Here is a 19,986-nt window from a genome sequence, read left to right as displayed (position 1 = left end):
AAAAAGGTTATTAAACTTAAAGATATTTCCTAAACAATGACCTACTAGCTTGGAAAAATTATCAAAATGGCGTAATTTAGAAAAAAACAATTAAAAAACGTAACAAATTTATTTTTTAATGCCAAATTGACAATTTGCAAGAAGCCTTCCAACCTAATAAGACAACAGTAGCAGCAAATGTATTTCTTAACATTTAGCTCTTAAGTATCCTTCCTAATTAATGAGACTAGAATTGCTGTTAGTATTTTATTCTTATATACTTAATAGGCACAATGTAAAAATAATAAACACAAACAAAAAAAAAAAAACTTTGAGACCAAGTTGACTTTTGATGGAAAATGTCGGTCAATGTGTGAGATATATCACTAAAATTAAGAAATAATCCTTCTCTTGTAATGGTATGTCTGTATGTCAAAAATGGCTGAATCGGATCAATACTTCCCTTAGCCCCCATATAACTAATAAGTTAACACCACCATTTACGCTGAATCACTCCGAAGGGAACTTCTTTTTTTGGTTTTTCCCCGTGCGGATACCAGTGGAAATGAAATAATAACTAGAATATCTGGATGAGTTATTTGGTTGAAAACGAGAATAACTTTCTGGTCGGATACCAGTACAAATTATAAAAAAAAGGGGGAATAACTAAATGAGTTATTTCTTGCAAAATTGTGGGAGTAACTCCTTGCTCGGATCCCACTGAAACTTTTGTTGGTTACGAAGAAACAAACGAAGTAGAACAGGAAAAGTTGCAGACGCGTCCGCCGATGTGAATTGGTCGTAGATCGTGATCGAAAGGGGCCGGCCTCTTCCAGGACGAGGATTTTGGCTCGTTGGCGCTGTGGAGAGTTGTGGTGGGTTGATGCACGGCGTGTATTGGTATGTGTGTGGGTGTAGACTGCTGCTGCCAGTCGATGAGTGTTGTCTCCAAGTGTGGTGAGTGTGCCAGTGTTGCTTTATGAGTGGTGTGTTGTGTGGTGAAGTGATGTATGAGGGCGGAAAACTTATATCGGTATTCTGCCTGATACGATTGTCTCTTGTCTATAATTGTAACAATCTTAATTTAGTGACTCTGTTAGTCATGAGTCTCTTTTTGGTATTCTGGCAGATACAGTATACTACTATACAGTATACTACTTAACAAATGCTTTATTTATAAGTGTACAAATGTTTTAAATTTGAAATAAATAAACACAAAACAAGCAATATGATCTTTCCAAATCAAAAACCTTGAGAGCTGCGCTGGTTGCTATTCGAAAGCTATATTCCATTCACTCCTCAAGAAGTTGAAGTATGAAGAACTCGCACAGTATTTTCAGTTCTGATACCTGTTCACTGTACGAGTATTGACTATCTAAGAATGGAGATAGAACTCCAAACTTCCTCCATAGTAATATAATCCAGAATAATACAAACATTTTCCTCACAATACAAATTTGAAAGATTCTTTATTTATTCTTCCAAATCAATTTCATCCCCTTCAAAGTAATTCACTCCCGATTTTCCATTCTTCGAAACACTGGTTGTAGTCACTTTCCGGGATAGCCTTCAGTTCCGTCTTCGCTGCGGCTTGAATCACCTCTATCCTATAAAAACGGTGTCCCCGGAGCGGTCTTTTGAGCTTGGTGAACAGCCAAAAGTAGCACGGCGCCAGATCAGGTGAATACGGTGGTTGCGGAACGAGATGGGTTTGAGTTTTTGGCGAAATAATCACAAATTACGAGGGCAGTATAGGATAGTGTAAAAACCAAGAATTGTCTTTCCACAATTCCGGCCTTTTTAGGTGGATAGCGTTACGCAAAAGACTCATAACATTCAAATAATATTCCTTGTTGACTGTTTGACCGGTTGGAAGGAAGGAAGGAAAATGCATAACACCACGATAATCGAAGAAAACAGTCAACATGACCTTGAGTTTTGAGCGACTTTGGCGCGATTTTTTGGTCTCGGCTCTCTTTGGCACAATATTCGCTCGATTGATCGGTTGTTTCGGGGTCGTAAGCATAGATCCAATCTCATCGGTAGTCGGAAAACATCATTTCACACACTTCAAAACGACGCCTTTTTTTCCAAAAAATTGAATGTTGTCGGTACCAGTCGAGATTTGACGCGCTTGAGGCCCAAAACATCCTTCAAAATGGTATTAGCTGAGCCTTTCGATATGCCAACTTCATCAGCAAGGTCTCTAATTGTTAATCGACGTTTTTTCAACACCAAATCTTTGGTTTTTTGAACGTGAGCTTCGTCGGTTGAGGTTGATGGTCGCCCTGGACGCTCTTCGTCTTCGACACGTTCACGACCGGCTTGGAACTCACTATACCACTTGTAAACATTTTTTTTAGACATATCCTCATCACCAAAGGGTTTCTGCGCCATCCTCAACGTATCTGCAGCAGAAAATTGATTCCGTAAACAAAATTTAATGCAAATTCTTTGCTCAACAAATTTCGACATCACAAAAAACGAAAAACCACTTTTAGCAGCTCACAAAACGATACGTATCTCAAACACTAATGAATATTTTGACATGAAATTTTATATAAATGTGACGGACAGTACTACCAACCTAAAAAAAAAATATTTCTCCAAATCCCTCAACGCGCGCAGTTTAAATTCAAGTGTCACCTTATTTTTAGGAAAACGGGTTCACCCCATTACTCCGGTTATCCGTTCCGCTTATATATTTCGATCAACACGATATTACATTGCGCTACGTCAACTTCTATTCTCGATTACGATAATGATCAGTGATCGGTGTTAACAGTTTTCGAAGGTATTCCGCAAGATAGTATATACAAATCTGTAGACAAATTTTATTATAATAACAACATTTCTCCCAATAAACGCGAAAACTAAAGCTTTATTTTTGAACGCACTGTAAATCCATAGAAGAAAATAAATATATTCAAATATTCATACAAAGTTCCACCCGTTTGCAAACCGAATATTTAGTTAAAGTGGTGTGAGTATGCGGCAACTGTGCGTTTGCCAACGTGTGACAGTTTTAATTACCTGAAAATCGGCAGCTGTAAATGTGTGCTTTGTCATTTCATAGATGATAGTACGGTGGTTCAAGTTGCGTTTGGAAAGCGATAATTAAGTTGAATGCTCGGTACTAGGTATGTGAATTCTAATCGATGCTTATATTATACTTGTATGTACATCTTATATACAAGTATATAAGGATATACGTATATGATATACTTTTGTCATTGCTAAATATTTATCCTTTTTCAGATAATCGTGAAATTGGGAACTAATAACGGAAATTAAAATATTTAAATTTAATTTTTTTTAATGCAATATACCCATAAGTACAAATTAAAAAAAAAATATTTCTGAAACGATATAATCATTTTGGGTTTTTACATTCATAGAATATACATGGTTTGTCGGGTACTGTACTTATGGTATTTGATATGGCCACTGACGTTCTCTTCTAGGTGTAACACAAACTTCGTGGAAAAATTAATGTAAAACACTAAGTATAAAACACTTAACGTGGGAATAAAACATATGGGTTACTTTCAAGTGAGTTCTACTACTACTACTTAAGTGTCCACCACAAAAACAATTACAGTATTAAAAGCAGAAACTTCAGCAGCAATAAATACCACAGTTATCCTGCCAACGTGGGTGGATCTTTTTTTGGAGAGGCCATCGGGAATCGCGTCCCAATGACCGAGTTGCCGCTTCGCGAACAGCTATCCACTTGTCAGAGGACTGACACATAAATGCAGTCAAATTTTCCACCGTTAGGCCACCAGTTTCTAACTTTTCCCTTATGTTTCGAAACCGAGGACAATGGAAAAGCACGTGTTCAGAGTCTTCTATGGACTCCGCACACATCGAAACAATACGGACTGACGTCATTTTGAAATTTGTATAGGTAGCCTCTGAACCACCCATGCCCGCTTAATATTAGGTTGTCAAAAAAGTCTTGCGGTATTTTCGCTAGTTGGCCCTGAAAGCGCGTAGTTCTAGTTTTATTCGTCGCATCGGGGTCATGCTATACCTTTTTGGAAAGCCCATTTCACGCGCTAACATGTGTTTGATTGATTGTCGTTTCTTTTAATTAATTATTTATTTATATCGTAACAAACATGGAGCCAAATAAAGAGAAAATACGGCATAATTTACAGTACTAGTAAGATAAATGCAAAAATGCATCTCAAGCCGCCAATAAAATTTGTGCAGTTTATGGACGCGATACAGTTTCCATTTCCACCGCACAACGATTTTTTTTTTCGTTCTAGTGTAGAGGTGGTCGAAGATGCGCCACGCTCCGGAAGGCCTGTCGTCGAAAATTGCGATAAATCGCTGAATTGGTCGAAAGAGACTGGCATAGTAGCAGCCGTAGCATCGGTCAAGAGCTGGACATGAGTCATCAAAAATTCATTTCAATTTCAATAAAAAAAATGAATTCAATAAAAATACCGCAAGACATTTTAGACAACCCAATATTAAAATAACCCGCATATGCGGTATTATGTTACCCAGAAAAATTTAAAATGTCAGGGCACACACCAAATTTGGTTGAAATCGGTCGAGTAGGTCCTGAGATATGAGAGATTACCAAAAAATGAGTAGTGCTACGACCTTCGTCCAATTTTTATTTCAGCTTCATTAAATTAAATGTTTATTGTGTTAAATGTTTGATTATTGCGCTTTAAGTAGTTTTTAACAGTTCCGTTATATGTGTAAGCGGGACTATCTTCTTCTCGGTGATACATACAACAGTTAGGTGAAAAAAATATTATGCTTTAAATAAGGCTGCATACTTATAAAAAGGAGTTCGATATATAAGTACGACACGAGTTTACGCAAACAATCTGATGGACCAAGGTCAACCCATTTTAGAAGCCGATGGATACTGCTGATAAAAAGTCGGTAACTTACGACAATATTGAGAACAAACGATTATAGACGAAAAGCGGTCAGCTGGTGGGAGCAATGGTCGATCCAGTATAAACTGTGAAGAAGGTTTTGCTAGGCCTTTGATGGGTTTGCAGGGAATCATCTACTATGGACTGCTTCTCTACGATCAAAATCTAAATTCGGACCTATACTTGTCAACTATTGGACAGCCCGATGAAATCAATCTTTCAGAAGTGGCCAGCCTACTTTTAGTTTGAACCTAACCAATCAATCAATTCAATTTGACTGTTGAAACTAAATTTCATAGCCTTTTCTGTGGCTCTTATTGGCTTATCGAAACTCGATACCTGCAGATGCATTTTACTGCTTAAAGGCAAATGAAGTTATTTAGTATTAAATTATTTTAGCGATTTTTATACTCCTGGAACAGGTTGCTACATAGCAAAATAAACCCGTCTGCTCTCCATATAACGGTAATGCTAAAACATATAAAAACGCAATAAATCAATTATTAAGTACGCTAGAGGAATTCAATTTTTCACATGAGATGGTAAAAGAGGTCTTTAGAGAAGCCGAGGTCAAAATTTGATGAAGATTTATCATGTATCTCGGGACCCACTCTAGCTATTTCAACCAAATTGGATACGTGACATTTCACATCCGACATTCCACAGGTACAGTGTGCTATGTCTACTCCCCGTATAAACATCATCAAGATGAAACTTTGTCCAAATAGTGCTTTAGAATGGTGCCACCTTATGACTAAGAGTTTTCCAAAACTGGTCACGGCCCTAGGTACTGAATATGCAGGACCCAGCGCTTATACTTGACTAATTACCGATAAATTCGGTCAATGTGTGATATATCTAATTGAAATTCAGGGATATCCTTCCCTATAGTAAATATATATAAAAAATTGTTGGATTTCGATCATTTTTGTAACGTTTTACACTTTAAAGTATTCCCTTGGCTTTGATTCTTGGAAGTTGCAAGAGTAAATATTTATGTTGTTATTCAATTTGTCAATTATATTAGTTATTATTAGCAAGCCGAAATGTTTTCATTTAATTTCTAACACCAACATAATAATTAACAAATGTTTTCAATTCACAAATTGTCCAGCCACTCAGAAACTTGATTGTTGACCTAAGTGGTTTGGTTTCTGGCCAACATATCTGGTAAATTGAAAACAGCACTTTGAACTTCTACTAGTATATGTATGCTGTGAGTGTTATTTACATATGTACATATATACTAATGTATATGAGATACATACGCTCTAGTATATCTCCTTTCCAATTAGTGCCAAATAATTATGTAACACTTATGGGTTGTTGCCAGCGAAGACACAGTCAGGTAAGCCTAGAGATAATGGACTTAAGAAATTCACCAAAATCTACAAACATATATGTTAATATGTGTATGTGAACTGCTGTTATTGCTAAGCCCTACATTTTGCATTTTCTAGTTTCTCTAAATGAAAGCTTATTTCTATACACTCCACTGCAATAGGCCTACATTAAATATATTTGTTTATCAGTTTTGCTTATAAGGGTCGAGCTAATGTATAATGTAGTTTAAAATGCAAATAAAAGAATACCTTTATTCGTACATGTAAACACACATACATGAGTATAATGTGTAACTTATGTTACACTTACAAATATTTACTACCCATATTTGAATTAATTGCAAACACTTTTAAATTCATTAACGTTATAAATAATTTGTTTATTAATTTTTTTTTACAGAAAAATTAAAAATAGATAACGAAAAGGTAACAATTCAAAAGTCTTACTTAAAATAAATAGGATTGTATTGAGTAAATATTAATTCAAGATATGAAATAAGGTATACTATAATTGATGTATTGTGGAACAATAACCAAAAAGGATATATTTTAATTATTAAAAACTTTAGTGAATAAAACATTTTTTGTTTTATTTCCATTTCCAGAAATGAGAACAGTTTGTTTTGCGGGGAACCAATTCGTGACAGAGCCACATATAATTGACCGTGAGAAAATACTTCGTTTCGAAGATCTATGCCAACAGTATTAAATGTTTGCCCTTGGGACTTATTAATGGTAATCGCAAAACACGTCTTAACGGGGAACTGTACTCTTTTGAAACTAAATGGAAGATCTGTAGGTATCATTGGTATCCAAGGGATCATTTTGCTTTCGCCTGCTGCAGGTTCGGTTAAAATGTTTGCTTGAATGATATTAGGCATCAAGTGCGTTATCTTCAGTCGAGTGCCATTACATAAATTGGGAGGCTTAAGATTTAACTTTAAATGGTATTAGGCTGTTCACGATAAGGTGGTTATCGGGTTATGTGGTTATGTGATTCAGTAAACAACAACAAAATGCGTTATGACAAAATAACCAAAGTTGACCAACCTAGGCCCTTGTTTACAGATTATGTGGTTGTTTGCTTATTTCCAGTGTTAGAAAGTCGTTGAAATTTTACTAAATGGCAGCACAAAAAATAAATAAACTAAACGAATGGCATTTCCATTTAGATTTTCTTATTGGAAAATCTGCTATTAACAGCTGTTTTTTATTTAAAATCAGCAAATTATGCAAGATGTCTGCAAATTTTATACAAAGCATTTTTTGAACCCTTAAAATTCGGATTATTTAATAAGCAAATACCTTCAATAAAGTCCATTTCCTGAATAGCAGAACTTATTTTAAATTCGATTATTTTGCTTTTTAAACTTTGTTTAGGCATTTTATAAGTTGGAATTTCATTGAACTAAAATTGTAAACAATGCTGTTTGTATAAAAATAAGCAAATAACCATACAACATAGGGTGCTCACGGAGCATAGAGGTTATTTTTAATCTAATAATCACATAACCCGATAACCACCTTACCGTGAACAGCCTATATGTTTGTATATGGAATATATTCAAACATTTTATCGTGGATAAGTGTTAGCAGAGACGGATTTGTGAAATTTTAGCTCAATCCGAATATCGATGGGGCCACTTTTAATAGATTCATTTGATACATCTAAAGCAGTTATTGGAGCAATTTCAACTAATTGATCAGGTGATAAAAGTGGTTGGGGAGTGCGTCCATAGTAACTTTGTTGAAATTTCAAATACATGTCGTATAAGAGAGCATACCGCTTTCGATCAAATTTAATATTAAGATCATCATATGGGTATGTATGTAAGGTGAACTTTAACATCAAAAAGTCGCAAAGTTTAAATTTCTTTGCATTTTGAAATTCTAAAAGAATATAGCGAGGTCGTTCATTTTCACCAACCAGTTTGACATTTCACAAGATATTCGTGCTTTCCTGTAGGGAGGGGTCATGATAGACATCCTAACTTATAAACGAAATGTTTAGCGGTTGTTTTCTATTAATTGTTCTCAACATAGTTAAGCGATACGAGTCTGAAAGTTCAATATGTGGTGCTTTCCATATAACATTTAAAAGTTTTAATACAAGTTTTTCATTTGCTGTAGTTAACATCATAACAGCATCATCTTCTTTAGCTCGTACTAAAATTAGTTCATGTTTACAATTAACAATAATTTTATCAAAATCTTCGGCAAATCCAAGTAGGGTTTTAGTGGTAAACAAAAATTGAAATGTCCAGTCGTGAGGTTAATATTTTTAAGAGGGCACCACCCTGCATTTTTTAAATTTGTACTCTCAAACACATTAAGTGATACATAATTTTTCATTTCGGTTGCAATACCCAACTTTCTAGTCCGATCGATTTCTGTTCCATTTATTTCATATCGTATCTCCTCAAATAAATAAACCATACAATTATTGAGCAGCTGCACAGTTTGTGAAATTGTTGAATCACTTTTTGATATGAACCCCTCAATGTATAAAATACTTTCACTTGGTAGCACATAGAGGTCTTGATTTTGCATGGGGATCCAAATTTCATCATTGTTTTGAAACGAATGTAGGTATGGTATATAACTATGATCATCCTTTTTTATTATATCTACTATTATCAAAAATGGGTTTGTACAAAACATTTACTATATCACTCATATTTTTAAATTAAACCCTAGACTTACTAGGAATGCCTTATTCGATGGGGTTAAGGAGGATGATTGAAAACTATTTACAAAATCTGTACGTAGTGGCTTTTTATAAAAAAATATCATTTTTTTCTTTATATAGGTTTTAAATGTAGTCTTATTGATATATCATCTCCACGGAAATAAATAAGTTTTCCCGTATGATCAACAATTTTAAGAACTAGAGTGCTTATTTGACGGGTATTAATCGGTAGATATATTACATTAATAGGTATTTCTAAGATTTTATATCCTGGGCTAACTCTAAGTGAAAACTAATGTATGGTAAGCGCAGTTGCTTCATTTATATATGAACCATTGATGATATTACTATACATTAAACAGATATTGTGTTTACTCTTGTTATATCCACAGAATTATCAGAGTAATGAACAATTTTTGGCTCCAATACATTTTTACTGAATCCTAGTAATGGGCCAATTGAGCATTCTTTATTAAAATTCAATTCTTCATTACTACTCATGATTTCAGCTCAAAATGTATTCAGATTAGCCTTTATATCAATAAACCCTTTATAAAAAGGTTCATATTTGTTGGTTATTGTGTCAACTTTATCACCCAATTCATATGTTCCAATAGGTATCTCAACAACCATCTTTCCAATGTGTAACAAATTGTTTTCTTTGTCCACATTTGTAATTGTATTATACAAGTCGAAACTAATTAACCCTCAAACATAATCTTGTGTCAATTCTATGGGAAGAAAATAATTTGCAACCAATAAAGATGAATTACCATTAACTGTTAATGTAATTGACATGATGATGATGAGAATGATGATAGGTTATCATTAAAAACTCAACTGAAATATTTTTTTAAAATACTGTTATACATATTTATAATAGATATTTATTTTATATTTAAGTCATTAACATCCATCCAGGAAATGTGGTCAGAACAGAATCCTAACCATTTAACATAAACTCCATTGTTTCGACATTTCAAAACTTTTTCAACTAAATATACATGAGGATGTTTAGTTTTCATTAGTTCATATTCGTAAAATTCACCCATGATAGCATTTCCTTGATAGTCTTCAAGTAAAGGGTTTTTTAAGAAGCTTGAAAAAAAAAAACGCATAAAATTTGCAAAATCTCATCGGTTCTTTATTTGAAACGTTAGATTGGTTCTTTGACATTTACTTTTTCTGAAGATAATTTCATTTAAATGTTGACCGCGGCTGCGTCTTAGGTGGTCCATTCGGAAAGTCCAATTTTGGGCAACTTTTTCGAGCATTTCGGCCGAATAGCCCGAATTTCTTCGGAAATGTTGTCTTCCAAGCTGGAATAGTTGCTGGCTTATTGTCTGTAGACTTTAGACTTGACGTAGCCCCACAAATAGTCGATTAAATCGCATGATCTTGGTGGCAACTTACGGGTCCATTTCTTGAGATATTTGTTGTCCGAAGCTCCCTCAAAATGGCCATAGAATCGCGAGCTGTGTGGCATGTAGCGCCATCTTGTTGAAACCACATGTCAACCAAGTTCAGTTCTTCCATTTTTGGCAACAAAAAGTTTGTTAGCATCGAACGATAACGATCGCCATTCACCGTAACGTTGCGTCCAACAGCATCTTTGAAAAAATACGGTCCAATGATTCCACCAGCGTACAAACCACACCAAACAGTGCATTTTTCGGGATGCATGGGCAGTTCTTGAACGGCTTCTGTTTGCTCTTCACCCCAAATGCGGCAATTTTGCTTATTTACGTAGCCATTCAACCAGAAATGAGCCTCATCGCTGAACAAAATTTGTCGATAAATAAGTTGTGTAAAGCGCGAAACACATTTCGAACCGAAACAATGATTTTGGTAATAAAATTCAATGATTTGCAAGCGTTGCTCGTTGTAAGTCTATTCATGATGAAATGTCAAAGCATACTGAGCATCTTTCTCTTTGAACACATTCTGAAATCCCACGTGACTGTCAAATACTAATGCATGAAAATCCTAACCTCAAAAAAATCACCCGTTATATACTCTGTAGGGTTTGTGTTTTTAATTGATTTGATTTTAAAAACCAAATTTCAATTCCAATTTGGTGATAATCCCTTTTCAAATACATGTTTATATTTACTTATTCTAACCTCATCATTTACTTTATGGTCTATGAAAAACCCTCAAATTGTTGTATGCAGTGTCCAATAAATGTTGTTCATTCGAGGAATTTACCTCATTTAGAGTCATTCTGATAGTTCTATGAATAGTATTATTGTAATCATTGACTAAATTGTTATGGATAACAATCTTTTTAAAGGTTCTTCGAAACTAAACTCTTTCCACATCATTCTTTTTAATGTTCTATTGAATCGCTCTATTATAGATGCTTTTAATGAAGAAAATGTTGAATAATGATTGATATTTTTTCTTTGTAGTAATCTCTTAAAATTATAATATTATAAAGTTCCTTTCCATTATCTGTTTGCAGGTTTTTCGGTATTCAGTTACTTAAGTTTAAAATCTTAACCACTGCTTTTGTAACATTTTCTTTAGTTTTATCTTTGACTGCTTTGGCCCATGCTTTTTTGGAAAATGTATCTATTACAGTTAAAGATATTTGTATTGATTATTACTACTCGAATACTGAATTAATATATTACCACCAAGTCAACTTGCCATAAATCATCGATTCCTTTTATAATAACATGTCGTCCTTTAAAATTTTTTCTAGCTTGTTTATGTAACTCTTCTACAATAGCCCTTTCGTTATTCATTTTGCTAATTCTTTTATAGTAGGGAATGATGTTGTTTCAATACCGAAACGCATCAAATAATCCTCAATAGTTGATAAATAGTTGTTTATACAATATTATGTAAATCTTCTTCACATGCACTCTTTATTCGTTGGTCTATTAGACTCTCAATTATGGCTACATCATTTTTAATACTATTATTCAAGACGATATTAATTTCTCTAATTTGATGTACTTTCGAAATGGCATCGTCGTCTCCTATGGGAGCAGCTAGGTTACTTATCTTTTCTTCTTTAAATTCAGATTTTTATTTAAAATCTAGCATTGATTCCCCACTTGACCAACTAAAGTCTAAATAGAAATGTTCAAATTTATTTATACACATATTATCTATATATATAAAAGAAAGTTGTGTTAGTTACACCATTTATAACTCAAGAACGGCTGAACCGATTTGGCTGAAAATTGGTGGGGAGGTAGCTTAGAGCCAGAGTAAGGACATAGGATACCTTTTATCTCTTTAGGTTAGAATCCAATACAACTCATAAATAGAAAAATTATATTTTAAATCATTAGCATTTGTTCAAAATTCATGTTTGTAAGAATCAATTGAATATATGCGTACAATTTTAAGCAGATTCGTCCTCAAAACTGATACAATTGCTAAGTATTAGGAATAGAAGAAAAGAACTGCAACCAAATATGCAGTGTAATAGATTATAACTGGCTCAATAATCAGGCGCTGAGTACGTGCATCTCCAGCGTGCATTTTCCAGCCGCCCTTTTCGTCTTTCCACGCCTGAGGACCGCTTCATCATGTGCAGTATACTAGACTGACTGTCGATTGGACTCCAGTGGGAAATGATGGAGCTATGTTTTTATCACCGACGCAAAAATTCGGCTTTATTCCGATTAGAGAGCACTTAAACACTTCTCAGAATCAGATGTTCGTTGTTTTGGTTGTTTTTGTTGGAGGCACCTACTTTACTCTTTTCGCCTGCTTTCAGCATAGCAAATATCTTTTCAACGGTGGATTTCCCTGATGCAGACCCCAAATTCAACAGTATTTTCCCAAAAAAAGCAATGTTTTATTAACACACGAAATGCTTTATAATCCATTTTTATGTAAACTAAAACAAGTTGCTTCACATTAATGCTATATCTCATTAACTAATAATTATAATCCAACTAATAGAAATCATAGAGATGGTAGTAGTAGTAGTATTATCTATGTATCAGCCACAGTGAAGCGTGGACGGGTACTCTAGTTTAATAATATTTGCTTCTCGTAACTCTTCAATAATTGATATACAGTAATTTCGTTTTGATGGTTATTGTGACCGACACTTGTTGAAGATCTATCCACCAACTCATTAGGGTTATCCCAATATTGATAAATATTTTTACGACAGTCGATTGACTTCAATAAACCTCTACCCCTTATGAAATAGTGTGGAATATAATTGAACAATTTTCTGATAATGTATAGATATTTAAATGATTCTGTTCCCTTAATTTGACTATCTGGCTTATAATTACGTCTGTGAGCACTAATAAAATCTCTCGATAAATCATCAAATCACGCTTCTTATAATTTTGTGGTTTTTTATGAAATATTAACTCAAACAGACCTTGTGTCATTTTCCATTTATCCTTACCGATAACATCTTTGGAAATAAGTTTTATTGGTTTGACTTTCAACTTGTTTGAATACAATAATCATATTTACATTATCACGAAATAAGTGTTTAGGAATTTTTGTATAAGTTTAACATAAATAAAAGAAATCAATATTTTTATGACGACCCACAGAGTCCGGTTTGGCTTCAGTCGGCTTATAACATCAATGTTTTCACTAAATGTATAAAGATTTATTCCTTTTATCGGTTCTATAAGCATTTTAAATAGACATATTTCGGTTGATATAATGATTTTAGGGCTTTCAATTAAACTGAGCATAACATTAGTTTTTCCACAATTTTATGGTCCCACCATCAGCGCCCATATGGAATTTCGTAAAAGGGAACTATGTCTACTAACATATTTAACATGTATCAGCGTTATTAACTTTGAGTTGAAGACGTTTTTTAACAACTTTAATTTTGTTTACTAGACCTATAGCAATATAAACCGTTGCTTTTATAATAATGACCTCATTTAATTATAACTAACTCAATGGGACTAATACATAAAAATAATGGGGAGGGTCTTGTAAATAGTTTGATTAATTCTTCACATATTAAACTTCATTTACCCGGATATCAATTTTGTGAACCTGGAACAAATCTCCGACAGCGGTTAGAAAGAGGAGATAAAGGTATAAATCCCTTAGATGCAGCTTAAAGAGAACACGAAATTACATATTCACAAGCGAAAGATATAAATATCAGACATCAAGCTGATAAGGTTTTATCTTAAAAAGCCTGGCAACGTGTAACATCTAAGGATAGTAATTTCAAAGAACGAACAAAACTCAAATTTGGAATGGGTATTAAAAATAAGAAAATAAATACATCTAAATGTAAAAAACGTAAAAAGACGAAACCTCGTAAAGTACCATCAAACAAAATATTTTTGAGGAGAAGCCGCAGTCATTTAATGAGGATTCTAACATTTCTCAGAATGCTATAAAGTCTAACTTTAAAAATAAAAAAGTTAACATACCGAGAATAATTCCAGTCCCAAAAATTGGGGGAATTTTACCACTGCTTTCTATTTTAACAGCGTTAGGCGCACTTGGCGACGTAGCACCTGGTGGATCAGCCATAGCCAAAGTATTGAATGATATCAGGAATGGAAAGGAGCAATTGGCTGAGGCTAGTCGTCATAATAGATATATGGAATCAATCGCTATAGGGAAGGGTTTATTCAAACATTTTAAACATTTTAGGGAAATTTTTATGCGAAACTCATTATCGAAGAAACCAAAAACTCAAGAATGTGGAATTCTTAATTTGGATGATGCTGATGGTCCCTGAACTCATTGGGTAGCATACTATAAAAACAAAAATTATAACGAATATTTTGATAGTTTTGGTAATTTACAGCCACCGGTAGAACTAATCAATTACCTGAAGCCACCAATATATTACAATTATGAGCAGAAACAAAAATATAATACAGTAATATGTGGGAAATTATGTTTAATTTTTTTATTTAATAAAGTAGGTAATAAAATATATAAATTGTTTTTTGGATTACAATAATAAAATAATTTTATAATGTTTGGAAATGACCATAAGCATAAGTATCAATAGGATTTTCCCGTACAATTCGCTTATCATCTACATTGCTTACAGCTACTTTACAAATATTTTGAGAATAAATCGTATGCAGCTAAGATCTAAATATATACATTAATGCATTATATACTTTATTTTCTAACAGACATTTTTTAAAATAATTTAAGCTCAATGGAGAAGTTACTCACTTTTTTATTCCCTTAATTTTCATAGTTTCATTTGTATCATTATCAATTCTAAATGAATACATTTTCGCTCTTAAACCGATAAATTCTTTTATCAACTTTCCGTTACATTCATCCTTCATCATACCTAAACCTTCTTATTCAATCGAGGAAAATTAAAAATATTTTCTATTATGTGAAGAAGTATCGAAAAATTTTGAAATATCACCACAAATATCATTATAAAAGTCATCAGTTTGAATATCATAAATGAAATATTGTGAGTGGTTATAGGATAATCTAAATCTACTTCTAATATGTAAATCTACTTCTAATATGTAACCAATTAAAGAATCTTCTGGTATACTAAAAACATTAAAATCATCTACGTTTTCCACCCATTCAAAATTGCTATGTGGAAGATTGTGTGACATAGCATAACCATATAAATTATTAACATCTAAATAAATTATAAAATTTGAAGGCTTAGTAACCACTTAAATATTTCTGTAAAAGCTCAGATAATTCATTTAGATGTTGATTGTTTTCTAAAACATATGTTTCAATACGATTAGTAATCATAGCATTAATAGATTTAATATTATTACTATTTACACTAAGCATACAATTCTTTTTATGCATGTTTGTTCTCACATGTGCCGTTAATACATTTTCTTTTACTTGAATTTTACATTGCTCACAAAAAGTTGTTATACATATTTATATACCAATTATATATATATGTATAAAAGTGTCGATCAGTAAATATTTTGGGGTTTTATAGTTCTACAAACCGCAAGTTTTACACTTCTACTAGCATGGGTCATAATTTATAATTTAGTATTAAGGAAACACTAGTAATAAAAGGAACAAAAAAAAAATAAAATAAAATAAAATGTCTTTCCCGAAATATTACGAATAATTTTTAAGAAAATATGACGACTTAATTGATAATGAACATCAAATACATATATTTTTATTCCATGCTAAATGAATTGCGACCATGTTTATCCGAGCCATTTACAGCTGTGTTCACGAAAATAGTAGTGCCGGTGACTACTAACTATTTAACAGTCAAATCACATGATAAGAAGAATATTCGATTAGAAAGTTATAAAAAACCTAATTTTTAATTAATGTATGATATATTTACAGTTTTATCTACTATAAATTTTTTTTAGTTTACGTACAGTTATTAAATTAAAATAAAATTGAAAAATTATGCTGTTCAAGAAAATAGTAGTGGCTATTAAAAAAGACGATAAAACTAAGAATATGAAAGTAACAGTAAATATTTCATATTTAATATGTTTGCTAAGGTCTAATATTTTGTTGTAAATCCGTTGTTGTTTATAACAGCTAGGCATCGGCTTGGCATGGAATCAATAAGGTCCTTACAACGCTTCACAGAGATTTGAGCCCATGCTTCCTTAAACACTTGCCAAAGCTCTGTGTTTTTCGATGGTTTTGCTGTCGCTACACTTCTCTTGACATCGCCTCATAAGTTTTCGATAGGGTTTAGGTGCGAAGATTGTGTTGGCCATGGTATCAAGTAGATGTTTTCAGATGCAGACCACTGATTAGCTAGTTTGCTCGTATGTTTAGGATCATTATCCTGCTGAAATGTCCATTTTAGCAAACGGTAGCATTACATCTTTCAATATATTAATGTACACTGCTTGTTCCATAATGCCACTGATCAAAGAGACTGGACCATCGCCAGCATACGACAAACAAGCCCACACCATAGTCTTTAGCCCACCATATTTAAAAGTCTTTGTGATGTACCTTGAGTGGTATTCTGTGTTTGGGGGACAACGAACACACTGCCTGGAGCCTATACCACCAAAAAAAAACAATTTTTATCTCATCCGTAAATAAAATGTTGTGCTACTTTTGGACAGGCCAATACATATGGTCTTTTGCAATCTTTTATTCTTGCATTGACGTGCTTCTTCGTCAAAAGGGGTACTTTTCTAGGACTCCTTGCATGTAAATTAGCTTCTATTAGCATTCGGCTAACTGTGACAGCACTGACCAGTAGATTCAATTCATTTTTAATTATTTTTGACGACGCCTAAGGCTTTGCTTTGCTGTGTCGCACAATTCGTCGGTCCTCCAGAAATGTAGTCTTGCGCTTACCACCACCAGTTTCCGGCTTAATAGTATGATGAATAGCATTAAATATCATCGGAGCAGTGCAACCAATCATTTCTTCGATTTATTTATATGTTTTGCCCAGATCTCTCAAGTTACCAATTAACTCTCGCTTTTTGATTGAGCTATCCTTTTTTCAACCCACTAAACAATAAATAAAGAGCGGTTTCAATAAATTTATATCATACAATTACTATATTATTTTAATACACTTTCTGATGTCAGTTAAAATTAAAAATAAAAAAAATTTTAAATTTTTTCAACTATTCCCGTCAAGCACTACTATTTTAATGAACAAGAGATTTTTGGTGCAAATATTGAAATATATCATAAAGATAGCAAATCAAAATAAAAATAACGGCATTTTGGTGTTTTTTTGTTAACAATATTCTGTTCTACGAAAGTGTTGTAGAAATGTTCAATTTGCAAGATAGAACATGTTAGCAATAAGATTGGAGTGTTATGTGCTGTCGCACTACTATTTTCGTGAACACAACTGTATATATTCACCGAATGGTTTACATAAGAAAGATTGTTATTTTGCGGATGATTTATACAAGGAAATAGTAGATATATGTAATTGTATTTCACTCTATTCCCGAGAAAAATTTGTAATTTATATGTTGTCATGTTTAAGAGCCAAGATGGTAGAAAATAAATGTGTGATAAAGAAACCAAAAATAATTTCGAAATGTGACTCAAGAAAATATAAATATGAATTTTACTTTTTAATAATCTAAATGTACTAAAATATTTACGGGAGTCACATCAACGTGTAGAAATATGGATTCAAATTTTGAGAATGAACAACAAATAATTAATTTTGAGATTAATCAAGACGAATTTGATAAGACCTTACAAAATTTCAATGAAAAAGGATTTTACAAGCAGCTTCAAGAACTAGGAGAGCCCGCCAAATCCCAACAAGGTACCATCGAGGGGAGACTCAGATACCAAATAAACGTAAGAGACAACGACCTTCGAAGTTAATACAACCTGAGCGATCTGTACAAAAAGCCACTCAATCAAGACCTATTCCTGGAAATGTAAATAATTGAATTGATGTTTGTGAACCGAAATTAGCAGCTGTTCCTATAAATGGAGTTCACTAAATGTAGGAAAAATTGATTGAAATGGAAAGGGTGAAAACGTCCCCTCATTTGAAGCTAATTTCAAAAACGATGGGAATATTAAATTTTTAATACAACGGTTTGATGATGAAATTTCTCAGGCGGATGATATTGATTTGGAAGGCAATCGAACTTCAATAAAAACCAATAGTATTTGCTGTGATGTTGAATGGATCCGAAGATAAACTTCTAAGTGAGCTTTTAGGATTTGTATATAAATATAAAAGCGTTGGTGGCTTTGGCCGCATTAATCACTTGAAAAAAATTTTATATGCATTCATTAAACTTAGACAAAACAAATGTTTTATTTATAAGTGTACGAATGTTTTAAATTTGAAATAAATAAACACAAAACAAGCAATTAAAACAATATTTTTTCTTTTATTATTTTCAATTTATCGAAATTTACAGAGATTCGAAATTGTGTCCCATATGTAGCACGATCGGCATCTCCCTTAAATGCTAATGCATTGACCACGAATTCGCCATATGAACTTTCCAAATCAAAAACCTTGAGAGCTGCGCTGGTTTCTATTCGAAAGCTATATTCCATTCGCTCCTCAAGAAGTTGAAGTATGAAGAACTCGCACAGTATTTTCAGTTCTGATACCTGTTCACTGTACGAGTATTGACTATCTAAGAATGGAGACAGAACTCCAACTTCCTCCATAGTAATATAATCCAGAATAATACAAACATTTTCCTCACAATACAAATTTGAAAGATTCTTTATTTATTCTTCCAAATCAATTTCATCCCCTTCAAAGTAATCCACTCCCGATTTTCCATTCTTCGAAACACTGGTTGTAGTCACTTTCCGGGATAGCCTTCAGTTCCGTCTTCGCCGCGGCTTGAATCTCTTCTATCCTATAAAAACGGTGTCCCCGGAGCGGTCTTTTGAGCTTGGTGAACAGCCAGAAGTAGCACGGCGCCAGATCAGGTGAATACGGTGGTTGCGGAATGAGATGGGTTGAGTTTTTGGCGAAATAATCACAAATTACGAGGGCAGTATAGGATAGTGTAAAAACCAAAAATTGTCTTTCCACAATTCCGGCCTTTTTAGGTGGATAGCGTTACGCAAAGGACGCATAACGTTCAAATAATATTCCTTGTTGACTGTTTGACCGGTTGGAAGGAATTTATAATGCACAACACCACGATAGTCGAAAAAACAGTAAACATGACCTTGATTTTAGAGCGAATTTGGCGCGACTTGTTTGGTCTCGGCTCTCTTTTGGCACGATATTCGCTCGATTGATCGGTTGTTTCGGGGTCGTAAGCATAGATCCAAGTCTCATCGCCAGTTATAATGCATTTCATGATACCCTGGTAGTCGGAAAGCATCGTTTCACACACTTCAATGCGACGCCTTTTTTTCCAAAAAATTCAATGTTTTCGGTACCAGACGAGATTTGACGCGCTTGAGGCCCAAAACATCCTTCAATATGGTATTGGCTGATCCCTTCGATAAGCCAACTTCATCAGCAAGGTCTCTAATTGTTAATCGACGGTTTTTCAACACCAAATCTTTGGTTTTTTGAACGTGAGCTTCGTCGGTTGAGGTTGATGGTCGCCCTGGACGCTCTTCGTCTTCGACACGTTCACGACCGGCTTGGAACTCACTATACCACTTGTAAACATTTTTT

General features: G+C 33.6%; 1 pseudogene; it reads left to right on the top strand.

Moving 5' to 3' along the window:
- The first annotated feature begins 17,993 nt into the window (after positions 1-17,993).
- Positions 17,994-19,986, top strand: part of LOC125777474 (uncharacterized) — a 61,079-nt pseudogene continuing 59,086 nt past the window's right edge.

Source organism: Bactrocera dorsalis, chromosome 1 (assembly GCF_023373825.1).
Source record: "Bactrocera dorsalis isolate Fly_Bdor chromosome 1, ASM2337382v1, whole genome shotgun sequence".
Classification (NCBI taxonomy): Eukaryota; Metazoa; Arthropoda; class Insecta; order Diptera; family Tephritidae; genus Bactrocera; species Bactrocera dorsalis.
This window is presented reverse-complemented; position numbering and strand designations above follow the sequence as displayed.